General features: G+C 47.3%; 1 protein-coding gene across 1 annotated transcript in view; it reads left to right on the forward strand.

The window, feature by feature from the left end:
• CDK5 (cyclin dependent kinase 5) overlaps positions 1–18,316 on the forward strand; it is a 617,240-nt gene that overhangs the window by 269,150 nt on the left and 329,774 nt on the right. The gene's annotated exons all lie outside the window — the stretch shown is intronic.

The raw sequence follows: 18,316 nt of genomic DNA on the forward strand, positions 1-18,316 counted from the left end.
ACATTGCTTTAATAATGATCCTCTGCTTCAAAGGAAGTTAGTGGAACACCTTCAAGGCATTGGATGTAGAAGATCTATGAGATCAGTTAATCAATTACTTTATTTCAGTCAACAGACCATAAAAGTGCAATCTGCACATGTACAGATTAATAAAGTTTACAATATACAAAATTCTTCGGTTTCATTGAAAAAACAATATCTTATTAATACATATAAATTAATACTTAAATACAACCATCTAAAAACTATACCAATTAAAATGTATCATTTGATTTTTTTTAAGAATGTGTTTTTTTCCAGTTTCACATTTGTTGAATACATAGAAAGTGTTATTTTGTATAACATTCACAAACATGCAACAACGTTTATAGCCATTCCACCCTTTCCCAGTGCATTTTCTAGTACTACATTCCCATCTTCTCAGGTCGTTTGCTGCGTACGGTCAGTGTAGGAGTTTCCTTCATTCTTAGACTCGAGACCTTTCATAGGCTATGCACATCCCTCCTAATCAGATCCTAAATTCCCTGAATCCTGCCCTCTCAGTCCTGCTTCAATCTCCTCTATGGACTCTCTCCATGTCGCCAAATCTTCATCTGCTTGTCCATCTACCCTACTCCAACATAGCCTGACCTCTTCTGCTACAGTAGGTTGGGTCCTACAGTGCCCATTCAAGTCTTAGCTACCCGCCTTTTCGCTAGTAATAGGGCCAGTTGTATGAATTGCCATTGCATTTTCCTTCCCTTGCGTTGTTTAAGTATACCCAGTAGACAAGCAGTAGGTTCTGGCCTTAGTGTCACTTCCTCCCACTCTCTGTAGTGTCTCAATCACCCAGCCCCAGTAAATGTTTACTGCAGGACATTCCAAAGCCAGGTGTAGAAATGTTGCTGGAGCTGTTTAGCATTGTGGACATGTATTCGGTTTTGTGGGGTCTATACGGTGTAGCAGCACTGGGGTGACACACGTGCGGTGTAGATAATTGAAGTACGCTAATTTTAATTGTGCGTTGCAGGAGTCCTTTTTTACTCGTTTATAGGCCTCCTTTCACCGTATATCCATAATTGGTGCCCCTGGGTCTTCCTCCCAGGCGATTCTTGCTCTTGGTCTTGGTCTGGGTGTGTTCATAATCATAGCGTTGTACAAGTGGGCTATCAAGTGTCTCCCCCTCCCCAAAACTCCAGTAGCGCCCCGAACGGGGCTGAGGATTCTGGGGCAGCCGGGCATTTGGGCCAGATGTCCCGGACTATATTAACAATGCTTGCGTATAGAAGAAATTGACCCTGTCCTACCCCAAAACGCTCCTGCACTGCCTCGAAGGAAATCAGCGTACCATTAGGGGAAAGGTCTGCTAACATCAGGCATCCTCCATTTGTTTTAGCCAGTTACAGACACGTCCGACGCCAGGTGAAGAAATGCTGGGAGCTCCCACAGCATGAACTCTGACAAAGGCGCGTCTCAGAACCACCTGCACCGCTCTTTCCCAGAGTGCTGCTCTATGTTTAATCAAGTAAGGTCCCTCCCCCTGATCCCTCCCTCCCCCTTGTAATAGCTGGGGCAAGGATTTTTCCCTTGCATCATTCGTCAGGCGTTCTTTCTCCCAATTGTTCTCTTCAGTCTGCCAGTGGCTGCATGTTGGAGTTGGGATGCTATGTAATAGAGTTTCATATTGGAAAGCGCCAACCCTCCCTTTTTCTGTGTCAATTGCAGTACATCTCTGTTCACTTTGTTTCTGCCATCCGCCCATACCAATTTTATTAGCAGGGAATGAAGTCTTTTAAACAGTGACTGTGGGAGCATATCCAGTGAATGCTGAAGGGCATAAAAATACTGGGGTGGAAACACCATTTTGGCTACCGCTACCCGCCCCATAAGGGACAAAAGGAGTGCTTTCCAAAAGGTGACCGACTGGGTCAATCCCTTTGTCACTCGGTCTATATTGCATTGCTTCTGTGTCTGAGCGGTGTGTGTGAACATGATGCCCAGATATCTGAACTGCCCGTTTCCCAACGTAATGGCATTGGGGGAAGCTCGAAGGAGTCCCGATTGGTGTAGGGCATTAAGCAGAAAGATCAAGGACTTGGCCATGTTTATACATAGACCCCAGATGTCCCTAAAGTTTTTAAAGTGCTCCAACAAGTGTGGTAGCTAAACTGCTGGCGCCGTCACATATAACAAAGTGTTGTCAGCGTATAGAGAAGTCAGATGCTCTTTTCCTCCAATTCGTATATTGTAGCTACCCATTTCTTTCCTAACTCTGATGGCCAGTGATTCCAGTGCCAGTGCAAACAGCAGGGGGACAATGGGCACCCCTGTCTTGTGCCTCTATGTACCCCAAAGGTTGCAGAGATTAATCTCCCTTGACTGATCCTGGCAGAAGGTTCGGTATAAAGTAGCTTTACCCATGTCCGGAATCAGGGTCCAAACCCCATTCTCGCCAGAACTGCCTAGAGATAACACCAATTTACTGCGTCAAATGCCTTAGCTATGTCTATAGATACCAAGGTGAGATCTTGGTCACTGTCCTCCACTTCATGAATGACATGCATGAATCTCCTGATGTTCATCGTGGTCTTTCTACCAGGTATAAAGTAAACCTGCATTGGTCTGGGTTGACCAGTCCGCCCATCTCCGGACCTATCCTTTGGGTCAAGGTCCTGCACAAAATTTTCATGTCTAGGTTTATCATTGTGAAGGTTCGGTAGGAGGCCGGGTCAGATGATTCCGCTCCCGGCTTTGGAACATTGCTAGAATACCCTCTCTAAATGTGGGGGAAAAGACATTTCTTATCAGGGCCTCTACATAAATCTCCCGGAGGCGAGATGCCACAACAGCCGAGAACGTCTGATAAAATTCCGCAGTGAGTCCTTCGCTACCTGCTGTCTTCCAAGATGGGAGCGTATTAATGGCCATCTGTATTTCGTCCACTAGCAGAGGTTCATCCAGGGCTCGCATCCCCTCCTCCCCCAGTTGCGGGATCAAGAGATCTCTGAAATGCTTGTCTAGTTGTTCTGGGGTAGGATCTCCTGGTGTTGCGTATGTCTGTTCGAAATGGCCCCTGAACACTTCCACTATATCTTACGGTGTGCATGCTTCACCTCCTCTAGGATTCACAAGATGGAGCACCTCTGTGCGTGGTGTCTCTCATTTTAGAATCCTAGCTAGGATCCGTCCCGATTTATCCCCCTTTCGATTTAGTAGCTGACTTTATGATGTTGGTGTGTATTTTTCTAATCTGTCACGTGCTTCCGTAACCTGTTTTAGTAATTCTGTTTCAGTTTCCTGTCTCTCTTCATCCCCTGCCCCTCTCTGTTGGGCTGCTAAGTCACGCTCCTTCTCTTTGAGTGTCTCCTGCAGAATGCGTCGCACTCCGCATGTGAGACTCACGCATTGGGCCCTAAGGACAGTCTTAATCGCTTCCCATTCTATCGCGTGGCTTTCTGCTGTATTACAGTTTAATTCAAGGTAGTCCCTAGGTGCTTTGGCAATACAGTCTTTCCACACTGGATCCTGCAGTTTTTCCAATGGGAACCTCCATGAATAGAGGCTTCCGATCCCCCTCTTCCACTTAAAATTGCATACCACCGGTGCGTGGTCGGACAAATATTTTGGTAGGTGGTGATCCCTTGCACCTTCAGAGCCATATGGCGAGTAGCACGTGTACTCTTCTTTCCCGGGGTGTGTATCATGCCAATTATCTCCAAGCCCCATTTGCTCATTGTCATTCTTGGCTTAGTGTAGTGACGGGGCGGGCGGCGATTCAGTCCCAATCCATCACTCAATTGAAATCCCCCACCCAAAAGGTATCTATTCCCACTGGAGGTGACATTACATCTCTCAATATAGTCTAAAAGTTTGCCTCATCTACATTCGGGCCATAGGAGTTCAGGATTACTAACTCCTGCTCATCAAGTATGGCTTGAATAAGTATGTATCTGCCCTCCATGTCATCTTCCATAAATGTAATCACAAATGGAACCCCTGGGGGGGAGGAGCTTCGCGGGCAACCAAGATGGCCGCGTGAGCTCGGAGCTCCGAAGACCTCCCGATCCTCCGCAAAGATCCTGCCACCCATCCTGTCCCACGGTAGTGGGTATCTAGTGCTGAGCCGCGGCTGATGCGGCGCCCACTTTCAGAACGAAAATCTGACATTCCTGGACTTAGTTAGCTCGCCGATACTTTGGTGGCCCCGCCTGCGTCACTGGCGGACGTTGAGGGGTGCGAGTGGTGACCCTCCACGGAACGTTCTGTCTAAGCTTCCTTGACCCGGCTGGTGCGACTGGATTCTACGCTCTATGCTGTAACCTCCTTTGGTGGCCTTCGGGAACTTATCGTGCCGATTGTGGGCGCGCCTCACGCCTTCTTCATCCCTCTGGACTACTTTGCCCTGGTGTGCCAACATGGCGGGCAAGGGGGACTCGGACAAAGGCAAGCCTCCGAGAGTCAGTAGGAAGCCGAATCAGTCCCAATCCACCATTCCGGAACGATTCTCCCACTCTAAGGGATCGCCGGGACTGGCGGGCCGATCTAAGGACCCGATAAGGGACGAGTCCCCCGAGGATTCTGAATTCACGCTTCGGGACGTGATGGGTGCGATTGCTGGGGTGAAGACTGAGATGCACACTCTTCACGAAGCGCTGTCCGGCAAGGTGGACACCCTAAAGATTGAGCTGAATCTTATCAGAACTGATCTTGGCAAGACTAATGATCGGGTGAAGTCGCTAGACCTTAAAACATCGAGCCTAGTCAATGATATGTCTGACATGCAGACCGAGGTCCGCGACTTGAAGATGGCTAACGGACTGCTGGCACGCCGGCTGGATGAGTTCGAGGGCCGTGCGCGACGCCAGAACGTTCGCATCACTGGAGTTCCCGAAAAAGCCGAGGAGGACTCAGCTGAACTCTTTGTTGAGGAACTTGTGGTCAAGAATCTAGCATCGGGAGGTTTGAGCAAGTTTTTTTCAGTGGAGAGGGCCCACAGAATACCGGGCGGTCCACCGAAGTCGGGCGCTTCCCCTCGCCCCATCATTGCGAGACTGTTCAATTATAGGGACCGTGATGCCATTCTACAGGCATCGAGGACCGCTGGCCCGCTGCGCTTCCAGAACTCGGACGTAAACTTCTTTCCCGACTTTACTCAAGCAGTTCAGAAACGTCGCCAGAGCTTTGCTGGGGTAAAGAGGAGACTTAGAGAGTTGGGGATGCGCTACTCTATGCTCTATCCTGCTAAACTTCGTATTGAACACGGTCATCGAACTTTGTTTTTCGACTTCCCGGATGCGGCAGGGGACTGGCTTGATACCCTATCCCAACAACGGACCGACCCGGCTGACCAGACGGAGGAGGCTACTGGAGGATCAGGTTCCCAGGAATGAACGAATAGACTCCTGACTTTTTCTGGGGGGGGGCTGCTGCGAGTGGCACCGACTTTAGAAACTGTTGCTTTTGCTTCGGATATCTCTGTTAGTCATATGGAGGGTGACGGGGGGGATTGGATGCCTCCTTTCTCCTCTGAGGGGCTTCTTGTAGATTCGTTTAAGGGGCGACAGGCACACTGCTAGTTGGGGTGGCTATTAGTCTAATGCAGGGGTGCAGGGTGGGGGGTAGTTGGGGTGTGTTTTTTCTGTTCTCTTTATTGTTTCTTCCTTTGTTCTGGCTGAGGTCTCATTGTTTTGCTGTATTTGCTTTGCGGGCACCATTACGGGTGGGGCTGATGGGGTGGAGCGTCCTAGACGATGGGGGGTAAATCTCTGAACCTGCTGAGTTGGAACGTGAACGGGTTGGGGGATCGAATAAAACGGGGTGTTGTATTGCAAATGCTTAAACGTTGTTCGCCAGATGTTGTTCTCCTGCAGGAAACCCATCTTGTAGGAAACACGTGTAAGGCATTGAACAGGAGAGGGTTTAAGATGGTGGCCCATTCGGGGTTCTCTACGGGCTCCAGGGGGGTGGGCATCATGGTGCGCATGTCCCTTCCACTGGAGGTGGAGTCTACCCTTGTTGACGAGAGGGGCCGATATGTGGCGGTGGTGCGTAAATGGGAGGGGTGCACCCTAGTTTTGGTTTCGGTCTACATCCCCCCGGGGCTACAGGCGACTACTTTTCAGGACCTGGGTAGCGCCATTTTGAATCTCCCTGATGGCTTGTTGATCCTGGGGGGGGGGACTTTAACTCAGTGGTATCGGGGGACTTAGATCGCTTCCCATCCAGAGACCTACGTACTTCACAGTCCTGGCTCCCGGACTTTCTTGGCTCCATGGGACTGATTGACTGCTGGCGCCTACTGCACCCCGCCCTGCGACAGTATACTTTCCATTCGGGTGCCCACGGTAGCCTTTCTCGTATTGATTATGTCCTGACCCCCGCGGCCCAGGCACAGTCGGTTTCCACTGCCCGCCTGATGGCCAGGGGCATCTCGGATCACTCCCCGGTTTGGGTGACCTTTGATTTTCACATCATCGCGACATCGAGGGTGGCCCCTATCAACCCCTGGTATTTTCGTAATCCGAAGACCCGGGACCTCCTGGCTAAATCTATAGAGAGGTACTTCGCCGAAAACTCCGGTTCGGTTGATTCGGCTGTCTCCCTTTGGGAGGCCTTTAAAACCGTACTCCGCGGCGAGGCCTTCTCTTTGATTGCGGAAGCGCGTAGGCGGCGGGACGAGGACATGGTGCGGTTGGAGTCTGAAATCTTTGATTTGAATTCCCAGCTGGCCTTGGGCCGACTCCGGACCTGCTCCATGCCCTCTCCCTGAAACAAACGGAACTTAGGGCCACTGCCACCGACGCGGCGAAGGCGGTGAGCAGGGAGCAGCAAGGCAGGATATATGACTCTGGGGACAAGGCCGGCAAACTTCTGGCCTCTCGTGTGGTTCCAGAGATACTGGGTGAGGACGGCCTGGTCGTGACGGACCCGGCCGCCATTGTTGGGTCGTTTGCGGAATACTTTGAGGCGTTTTATACGTCTGTGGCTTCCCTACCGAAATCTGCTTCGACCTCCTTTTTGGAGGACATCGAGCTTCCCTGTCTATCAGATGTCGAGCGGGAAGACATGGACCGAGATATAGCGGTCGATGAGGTGGCGCTGGCGATCCGGTCGTTGCGCTCCGGCAAAGCGCCGGGGCCCAACGGCATTCCTGTGGAATTGTACAAGCTTAAGGCCGATACGGTGGCCGCGCCCCTACTAGATATGTTCCTTGAAGCCCGCGAGGCTGGTGAGCTCCCGCTCGACCAAAGACTTGCCACCATAGTGGTCATACACAAGGAGGGGAAGCCACGTGACCTATGCCGCTCCTATAGGCCCATCTCCCTGCTGAACGCCGAGCCCAAAATTCTGGCTAAGCTACTAGCTAACCGTCTGGTGGGGGTGATTTCGGATCTGGTTCATCCGGATCAGTCTGGATTCATACCACACCGCAACACGGCCCTCAATCTTCGCAGGCTCCACGCAGTCATGGCGCGGGCGCACCTGCTTACTGAACCTGCGGTACTTGCTTCGCTTGACGCCACCATGGCTTTCGACTCTCTGGAGTGGAATTACTTGTGGGCCGTGCTTGCCAAGCTTGGGCTCGGACCCGCCTACATCGGCTGGGTCCGGCTCCTCTACTCTGCCCCGTTAGCTAATGTGACTGTTAATGGCCGAGTGTCTGCCTCCTTCGCGTTACGCAGAGGCACCAGACAGGGATGCCCGCTGTCACCTCTCCTATTTGCATTGGCGCTTGAACCGTTGGCGGCGTGGATCCGGGTTCATCCTGATGTCGCAGGGATTACGTGGTCTCCGGGATTTGAGGACCGGGTGTCGCTATATGCCGACGATATCCTCTTGTATCTCACCTACCCTTGCCGCTCCCTTATAGTGGTGTTTGACCTGCTGGGCACCTTCGGTGGCTACTCGGGCCTGGTTATTAACTGGTCCAAGTCCTCTCTCTACACGCTGTGTGGTGATACTCCGCGCCTTCCCCGCGGCTGTACAATACAGGTTGCCCAACAGGGCTTTAAGTATCTGGGTATCTATGTATCAAAGGATCCCCGGGCACGGTACACACACAACTTGCTTCCTCCATTGGTGAGGCTGCGTCGAGATGTGGAGGGTTGGAAGAAGTTACCGATTTCCTTACTGGGCAGGGCGGCATTGTTTAAAATGATGTCTTTGCCACGGTTCCTCTACGCGCTGCAGAACACTCAGGATCCGGTGCCCGCTAAATATTTTGGGGAGATTGAGAACTTGCAGCGCACTTTATTGTGGGACGGTAGACCACGGATATCCCTGACGAAATTGACCATACCGTGGTACGATGGTGGCATTGCCTTACCCGATATGCGTCGCTACTACTGGGCGTCCCAACTGGCAGCAGTCAATCACGGCCTCTACGGCCCAGCAGTCGGCCCTGGCTATGCCATGGACCGATGGCTTATGAATGATGGGAACTATTATAGAGCGTTGTATTCGAGGTCTCTGGATCGGAAGTTGACGGGACCCACCAAGACGGCGGTACGGCTGTGGAGGGCGGTTACCAAAACTCTGGGCTGGCAGGGCAGGCTTACCATGGCCACTTCGCTATATGACTCCGACCTGCTAGGGAAGCTGTGGCATACCAAGGGGTTTGACAGGTGGGATGTCATTGGGATATCGAAGGTGGGGGATGTAATGGCCGGTGGGGTGGTCAAATCTTTTGAGGCACTACAGGCCGAGTTCCAATTGGGTGCGACGGAGTATTTCCGATATGCACAGCTCCGCCACGCTCTCTCGTCCTGTATAACGGTGGGGGAGGCAGTACCTGAATCGTCTCCACTGGAGGATAGAGTGTTGGACGGACACATGCCAGACAGTGCCATCTCCCTGACTTATAAGAAGCTTATCAACGTGCGGACTGACTTGCTGGTGAAATTGAGAGAGCTTTGGGTGAACGATGGGATTGAGGTGGATGATGAGGAGTGGCAGTCAGCGGTCTCTTCCCCTAGGGAGGTGGCCATCTCGGCAAGGCTTCGACTCGTTCAACTGAAGATTCTCCACAGGGTCTATGTCACGGGCTCTAGGCTTATACACATGGGGCTTTCGCAGGATGGCATGTGCCGGAGAGGATGTGGAATGCTTGCGACTTTCATGCACATTATTTGGGAATGTCCTGGGGTGGTTCGATTCTGGAACCGGGTGCATGAGGTGATGAGAGATGTGACTGGTGTGACCTTACCTGCGGAGGCCCGGCGCTGTCTTCTTAACATTTGGGGCCCGAATGACTACAATGTTGCCCAGACCCGCTGGGTCACCCTGGGCAACATGATAGCTAAGAGAGACATTGCTCAGAGGTGGGGTGCACCTGCTCCCCCCACGATCGGACTGTGGGAAACCAACATGGACTGGTGCATGCTTCGCGAGAAAACTGTGTATGTGGCCAGAGGCAAACCTAAAATGTGGAGGTCTGTGTGGGGAGCGTGGAATTCATATCGAGGTGACATCTGTGTACCCCCCGAGGCAGTGACGCCCGAAGCCCGTTTGTCTCCGTAGTGCCCCCTTCCCGTGGTTCCATGCTTGTTATCCTGCTCTATTACTCCCCATCTGCAATGCTGTCACTCATTGTATTGTTTGTAAAATAGGGGGTGTAACCCCCGATCGCTCCCAGTGATGCAAGCCCAGAATACGTCGCCTGTCCTCAGCCTAGTTTCTTTTCCTTTTTCTCTTGTTTCCTCTCTTTCTCACCTCTTCTCCTTCTTCCTCTTTCTTGATATCTGGTTTATTTATTGTTCTAGGATATCTTATTTGAAAATTAAACCTGAATGTTCCTGTGTAAGGTTTTGTGCACGATTTTGAGTATGGCTATAATGCTGCCTGGCCTCCGGGATGTATGGCTGAATAGCGGTGTACTTTTTCTATAAATAAAGGTTTTCCAAAAAAAACAAAAAAAAAACAAATGGAACCCCTGGGGCCACCCAGATCGAGACCCCCCTAGAGAAGGATGAGTATGTGGCGTGGTATGACTTACCTCTACATTTCTTCGCTAGTTTTGCTGCTTCAGTAACTGTGAGATGCTTTTCCTGGAGACATGTTATACTGGTATTGTGTCTTTCGAGGAATGACAAGACCCTGTATCTCTTTCTGACTATGTACTGTAGTGTGTTTTTTGGTCCCTGCTCAATCACGGGCAGAAAGATGGCTATTTCCCTTTAAGAACAACTCATCAACCTGGTAAATGTAACCAATTAACTTAGATCTCACTGTTCCCCCTCCCTATCGCGGACAGCCATAGGAACAACATCAGCCTACGTAAGCCCACCCGCTGTTGTGTGAAGACTAGTACAACTTCCCAGCTGGCCCTGCCTGGACCAGCAACAACAAATAAAAAAATCGCTCGAACTGTGCTCTCTCTTGTTCCCTTGGGTCCCCAGCAGATCCCCATCATGTTTTCTCCTTCGTCTAATCAAACCCCCACTCCTCATTGCACATGTGGACCTCCTCGTATCCCCTCATTCAATATCTTTACAGTGCAAATGTAGGAAGCATATGTATCAATCACTCAACATCTCGATTTTCAGAGTACCTCCCTTCCTTGGTTTACCAGATCTTTCTCTACATCGTCAAGGTTCTCTTTTTCACCTTCCTTCACTTCCCCCCTCATTCATAACTGTATCAGGCATCATTTCAGCTGTATGGCTTGGTGCTCCCAATGCATTTCGGGCTGTACTGTTCCCATTGGCACACAGTAAAGACTGATTTGCCTATGGCTGGGTTTTAACTGGAATGGCATGGTGAGCAAAAACACAATGGATTTAGGCCCAGATCTCTGTACTGGGGTGAATGTATGGCGCCGTTCTGCATTCTGTCCATCAATTGTTCTTTTTGGATTTGTCAACCCGTGTTCGACGGGTATGCCCAGACATGGGCCCCATGCTCTCCATGCCACTGGAGTCAAGCTATCCTGGCTGATGAGGTGTGAAATCCCGAAACCGGTCCTAGGATGCTTGGTTCCAGTCTGGCCTGGCATTTCAGGCTTGACTATCCCCATTGGGCACAGGGTAAAGACTGATTTGTATATGGCTGGGTTTTAACTGGAATGGCATGGTGAGCAAAAACACAATGGATTTAGGCCCAGATCTCTGTACTGGGGTGAATGTATGGCATCGTTCTGTATTCTGTCCCTCAATTGTTCTTTTTGCAAATTGGATGTAAAGCTTTTTGTCATCCAGCAACTGAATGATCAAGAAAGCCTTTCAGGGAACACAACAGTTTGAAGTCTAAGAATTTCACTATTAGGCTGCTCAGCCTACTGTTCCTAATGTCCTTTTGGGCATATGAGGGCAGTTATAGGGTCAATACCAGTCTCCGCCAGAAAGGAAGGGGACGTAGTTTTGCTAGATCTTTTAAAGATTTGATCCCATATCTAGTTTAAGAGGGAGAAGTGGTGTGTCTGAGGGGAGTGATACTAAGTTCCTAAGGAACTTCTGTTCAATCATTGTAATATCATCCACTTTCTCAAACCCCCACAGCTCAGCCCTGTAGAGAGCACCGCTTCCAACCTCGCTTTTGTAGATCTCTAGGGCTGGTGCAACTGGTTTAGTGTGCGAGCAAGAGTGTTCCTTCCTGAGGGCTCCGACATTCTGTTTGAACTTTAGGTTGGCCCTAAGTTAGATGTTGCTTCCAAGACATAGCTTCAGCAAATTTGACACCCAGATATTCAAAGCTACTCATCCTCTCTGGGGGAATGTTACTTAGGCTAAGATATCCTTTAAATTAATTGTGAGGATTTAACATCAATTTTGTTTGAGTAGTATTTATTTCTAGGCCTCTCATCACTATAAACCTTAAATTAGTTTATTGACGTTTGGAGCCCCCTAGGTGTTTTCGAGACAAGGAGCGTTGCATCAGCAAAAAGAAGAGTAGTAATCTTCTCACTCACTAGTGATGGGGCATCCGCTGGGGTTTTAGCTAGAAGGTCAACAACCTGGTTGATTGGGAAAATAGCGTAGGGGCCAAAACACAGGCTTGACTGACCCCCTATTAATGTTAATGGGATCAGTAACTTGGCCCTGGTCACCCCAATGCACCCTGGCATAGTTGTCTGCATGGAGGCTAACAACTCATGACAAAATTTCCAGGGGCATCCCCATCTCCTTCAATACTGTCCAAAGACTATTTCAGGGCGCAACGTCAAATGTTCACTTTAGGTCAATAAAAGCTACATATAAACTCCCCTTACACAATACCACCACCTACAATAAAGGAGGATGAATCTGAAAACTTGGTTGATAGTGCCTGTTCTCTACCGGAATCCAGCTTGTAGGGGAGACAGTATATTATTTTCATTCATCGAATCCCGAATCCTCACCAGAAAGGTGCGGCGAAAAACCTTCTGAATACAATCTATAAGGCTGACAGGCCTATAATTAATCTGATTATTCCTATTGCCTTTTTTGAAGACCGGAATAGCCTCAGCTCCTTTCCATGAGTCTGGGATTGGGGCACCCCCTGCAATATCATTGAAGAGTGCCAATATATAATCCGACCAATTGTTTTTGTCATGACAAAACAAGTCTCCTGGGATTTCATCCGGTCCCGGAGCTTTTGCTGGTACAACGACCTCAATTGAGGTCACGATTTCCTCCTTAGTAAAAGAACCCTTGTAGTATTTAGAGATAGATCTAAGAGGGGCCTCTCTTCAATATAGCAAGTACTAGTGGTGTGAAGGGCACCAAAGTGCTCTTGTCAAACACCAGCTGCAATATTATTAGCTAGGGAAGATTGGGGTTCCGCGTTCTCCCTCCCAACAAGAGTCCAAAATTTCCTAAGGTTTTTCTCGGAGCAAGCCTCCTCGATTTGCCTCCACTTTTCCTCGTCTCAATTTCTCTTGGCCTTGGCTATGGCCAATTTATACAGCCTCCTTAATTCTCGCCTTAGGGGCATATTCTCGGTTTTCATAGCTTTAACATTTTGACACCTTAAATTAGCATTCGTTTGAGAACCATGGGTTGCTCTTGTTCAGCTCGCCATGTCTATGTTTTGCACATTTGGGACTATCACCGAAGTGTGTGACTAGCTGTTCAAAATATTTTACATGCAGCGCACAAAAACCTTCCTCAAATCTCATTTAATCTAAATATGATTGAATCTCGTCCAACCGAGTAACTAATTCCTGCTTGCTTTTAATAAGTTTAGTTTCATCCCCTAAAACCACATTTAAGATAGCGTTTATCATTTGTAGGCAGTACCACTTTTGTAATTATTTTGCTCCTAGGAGCTCTATTTATTTATTCCCAGGATGAAGCTACTTCCAAATTTAATGGATTGTGAACACTATCGCTAGTTTTAATTACGATCATATCGACTAGAGTAAGCAACAGCCTTAGATCCACTCAAATATTGTTGATGTGGCTAGCTCCAGTTCAACCAATAAAGGTCAGTTCTCCTTCTCTGTCAGAATCAGTCCTCCCATTGGTGACTCTTAATCTATTTTCCATGACCAATGCGTTTAGTAGCAAGGTTGGTTGTGACCATTTCTTAATTAGATGTTATGATATACGGGTTGACCCAATAGTACTGGGACCTGGGTAGTCAGTAGTATATGAAGAGGGGTCCCAGTTGATACAATATCAAAAGTACAAACTCATAATTCTTAGATTGAACAATAAGAAACTTCATAAGAATTGACTTGGAGGGATGCTATTTAATATACATCCTCATTTGAAAATTAATTACCATGTCTTCACAACAAAAACACTTTAAGACATTCAATAACATGCCCAGGACAGAGGGGCGTGGGAAGGAAAGAAGGGTGAGAAGAGGGAAAAAAAGTGCAGGATAGTGCAACAAATCACATTAGTCATAGAAAAAGTACATAGTCTGTGGTCTCATCCACATTTAACATTGAGTGCCACATTGGACATGTATACATTGTCATATACTAATTCTTATACTAGAGAAATCCTATCCCATTTCCAGCTTGCACAGTCACAAATGATCCGTTGCTAACAGGTAGGAACAAACAAGGGTGTGTCGACGTTTCGACCCCAGATGTGTAGGCGATGCTATTGCCCTACGGCGGGGTCTTCCTCAGGACAAACAGTGGTGGGGTGTGGGGGTAGTGTAGAAGGGCACCTACAAGGAGAGAGACTATTTAGTATTTGCTTACTGTATTAAAAAAGGGGATGGGGGCTATACACGCCACACCAAATTACCTACAAGAAGCACGGTGGATTCCGTGGCTCCGTCTGATGTAGATGGTGGGCCGAGGGCTCCTGATGCAAAGAGAGCATGAACCTAAAGAGAAATTAGGCTACTGTAAGGTTGTGGGCAGCAGTTGGCTAAGTTCCACAACAAAAACAATAATTCCTACTATATACAAATGTACACAAGTGCTTGAATTAATAAGCATCAAACACAACCCAGCCGGGTTAAAACTTGAAACACTAACACACGGTGGAGGATGAACCACACCAACAGACATCAGGACTAGTCCTGATCAATATGTTACTCAAAAAGTTATCATGGTGGAAAAAATCTCCTCATCATCACATGACTATAAACCAACCTACATGGTATGGCGGTAAAAACGGATAACAACAAACAAGTTAGGCAAGGGCTCACCTATTCACGCTAATGCTTCCCTGGAATTCTTTTCCAAATAAACTGCCTTCTTTAAAAAGCGATAAATGCTTCCATTACTAAACAGGGTTCTGTTCCACGTTCTGTCCCTGCGGTAAACAAGAAATTGTAAACGTTTTTAATCTATCTTTATCCTGTTATCAAGGGATATATGGTAATGGGCCAGCGGGTTTATTTGTTTACTCACCGAAATAACGCTAAGGACGACGGAATGAATCCGTACTGGTGAAACTAAACGACGGGTCTGTGCAAACACGCGGGCATCTCAGCGCGAAGCACGGGACGCCGAAGAAGTTGGATGCGGGCAAGCAGCAGCTAAATGCCAGCGCTATTGGAGCAGCCAATCAGAATGTAATGGAAATGGGAGATAGACTACGCTCCGGTTGAAGTTAAGCTAAGGATCATTTTGGAAACGAGCCCCCGTGTGTGAACGGCATTATTACCATTAAGGTTAAAACGCAAAGAAATTAGTTGGCAAACATAATTGTTGTAATAGTAATACATTAAATGTAATTCTGACATACATACAATAAATTGAAACCAAAAATAGTGAACATGCCTTCAATCAAGTAGTCCTCATATTAGAATTGTTATGTTTACAGATAGGTAGGTTGAGTTGGCAGGTGTCCCGTGGTGGAAGACATCTAGAGATACATTAGTGGAGCCTTACATCCTAGTTCCTAGTTAAACATACATGTGGATTTAGGGCAAACAACTATGTTTGCAAGAAACATCAAACATTTCATTTCAATACATAAATTGAATATATGACAAAAGGATGCGTGTCATATCAAGGTTAGAACTGTTGTTAAATGTTGCATATAAACATAATGCTACAGGCATGCTCGTTGGGCATAACTATTATCTTGCTCATTTAATCCATGAACTACAGTGTCCAAACGACTCATCCACTTGCTTTCTTTCATATTGAGGTTGGATACAATACTGCCTCCTCGTGGTCCCAGAGAGACCTTTTCAAGTACCACCCATTCAAGTTCATCCACTGTGTGCCCCAACCTTCTATAGTGGTCTACTAAGGGAGCCCCAATCACCTCACATCTAATCCTGCTTTGATGTTGAAGGATGCGGGTTTTTATTTTCTGCTGTGTTTGGCCAATATAGGCCAACCCACAAGGGCATGTAATACAATAAATCACACAGTTTGTGTTACAGTTAGTCAATGTTTTTAAATCTACACTGTGATGTTTATACTTGAACTGCTTGGTTTGTACACACATTGGGCAAGCTTTACAGTGTCCACACCTATAATTGCCATTCAGAGATGGTAGATTCCACATAGATTGCAGGGTAGGTGGTTCTGGCGTGGACAGAAATGAGCTGACCACCTGATCCTTAACATTCCGTGATTTTTTGAAGGAATGCATGGGTAAATGTGATTGTCCGATCTCCTCAGATACCAAAGGCCAATACTTGTTGACAATTTTCTTTATATTGTTGCTCTGAGTGTTGTAAGTGGTAACACAAATCAATCGGTCATTACTGTTGTCTGTCATAACTTGTGGGATTAGTAATTCCTCACGTGGGCTATACCAAGCCCGTTTACGGGCTCTCATGACGAGTCTTTTCGGGTACCCCCTTTCCAACAATTTAGCAGTTAGAGCTTCTGATTCCAAGAAATAATCATCTTTTTTGGAACAATTGCGCCTTATGCGGAAAAATTGGCCCACCGGTAGATTGTCTCTCAAGCCTCTGGGGTGATGCAGATAAAGGGGGAGCAATCGTCATCCAAGATGTAGAGAAATACAAGAATGAGATCTTACGGCAACTGGGTGACGGCGTAAGTTATCAGCTACTACGAAGTGATCCAACTAAAGACCTAGCATTGGAAATCCTGGCAGTGACAACAGAAGGGAAAGATCAAGGTTTCTTGAGTGAGTTGGAATTTAAGTACCTCAATCAGAGCGACCCCAGATTACCAACTATCTACACCCTCCCCAAAATCCATAAGAACATGCAAGAACCCCCAGGTCGTCCTATTGTGTCCGGATGCGGGTCAATTCTTGAGCCCCTATGTAAATATATTGACTTTTTCTTAAAACCGATTGCGGAAGAAACTCTCACCTATTTGAGGGACACAATGCAAACCATTAATTTGGTGGATGGCATCGAATTCAATAGCGATGAACAAAGGTTGGTGACATGCGACATAGTATCACTCTATACGAGCATCCCACAACTAGATGCTCTGGAGGTCATGCGTGTAGCACTGGATGATCGGACAACACCTGTGCCAGTGCCAACTGAATTCATTATTCAACTATTAACCATCGCAATGAGAAAGAATTTCTTCATGTTCCAAGGCGAGTTTTACCTTCAATCCAAAGGAGTCGCAACGGGGGCAGCCTTTGCGCCGGACCTGGCCATTATATACATGGCGGATTTCGAACAGAAATTTGTCTTGAATCCTGACAACCCATATCAAGCACAAGTCACAATGTGGCGTCGATACATAGATGCCGTCTTGATGATATGGAGGGGATCAGAAGAGGCTTTGAATTTGTTCCATCTCTGGCTGAATCAGCGATGCGTAGATATTCAATTTACCATGCAATCACACCATGAGAGAGTCAATTTCTTGGATATAACCATCGTCCATGAGGATGGCAAGCTGTCGACGACTTTGTACCGGAAGCCTTCAGAACGCAATTCACTGCTGCTATACAATAGCCATTACCCCAGAGGCTTGAGAGACAATCTACCGGTGGGCCAATTTTTCCGCATAAGGGGCAATTGTTCCAAAAAAGATGATTATTTCTTGGAATAAGAAGCTCTAACTGCTAAATTGTTGGAAAGGGGGTACCCGAAAAGACTCGTCATGAGAGCCCGTAAACGGGCTTGGTATAGCCCACGTGAGGAATTACTAATCCCACAAGTTATGACAGACAACAGTAATGACCGGATGATTTGTGTTACCACTTACAACACTCAGAGCAACAATATAAAGAAAATTGTCAACAAGTATTGGCCTTTGGTATCTGAGGAGATCGGACAATCACATTTACCCATGCATTCCTTCAAAAAATCACGGAATGTTAAGGATCAGGTGGTCAGCTCATTTCTGTCCACACCAGAACCACCTACCCTGCAATATATGTGGAATCTACCATCTCTGAATGGCAATTATAGGTGTGGACACTGTAAAGCTTGCCCAATGTGTGTACAAACCAAGCAGTTCAAGTATAAACATCACAGTGTAGATTTAAAAACATTCACTAACTGTAACACAAACTGTGTGATTTATTGTATTACATGCCCTTGTGGGTTGGCCTATATTGGCCGAACACAGCAGAAAATAAAAACCTGCATCCTTCAACATCAAAGCAGGATTAGATGTGAGGTGATTGGGGCTCCCTTAGTAGACCACTATAGAAGGTTGGGGCACACAGTGGATGAACTTGAATGGGTGGTACTTGAAAAGGTCTCTCTGGGACTACGAGGAGGCAGTATTGTATCCATCCTCAATATGAGAGAAAGCAAGTGGATGAGTCGTTTGGACACTGTAGTTCATGGATTAAATGAGCAAGATAATAGTTATGCCCAACGAGCATGCCTGTAGCATTATGTTTATATGCAACATTTAACAACAGTTCTAACCTTGATATGACACGCATCCTTTTGTCATATATTCAATTTATGTATTGAAATGAAATGTTTGATGTTTCTTGCAAACATAGTTTTTTGCCCTAAATCCACATGTATGTTTAACTAG

Source organism: Lissotriton vulgaris, chromosome 10, assembly GCF_964263255.1.
Source record: "Lissotriton vulgaris chromosome 10, aLisVul1.2, whole genome shotgun sequence".
In the NCBI taxonomy this organism is placed as follows: Eukaryota; Metazoa; Chordata; class Amphibia; order Caudata; family Salamandridae; genus Lissotriton; species Lissotriton vulgaris.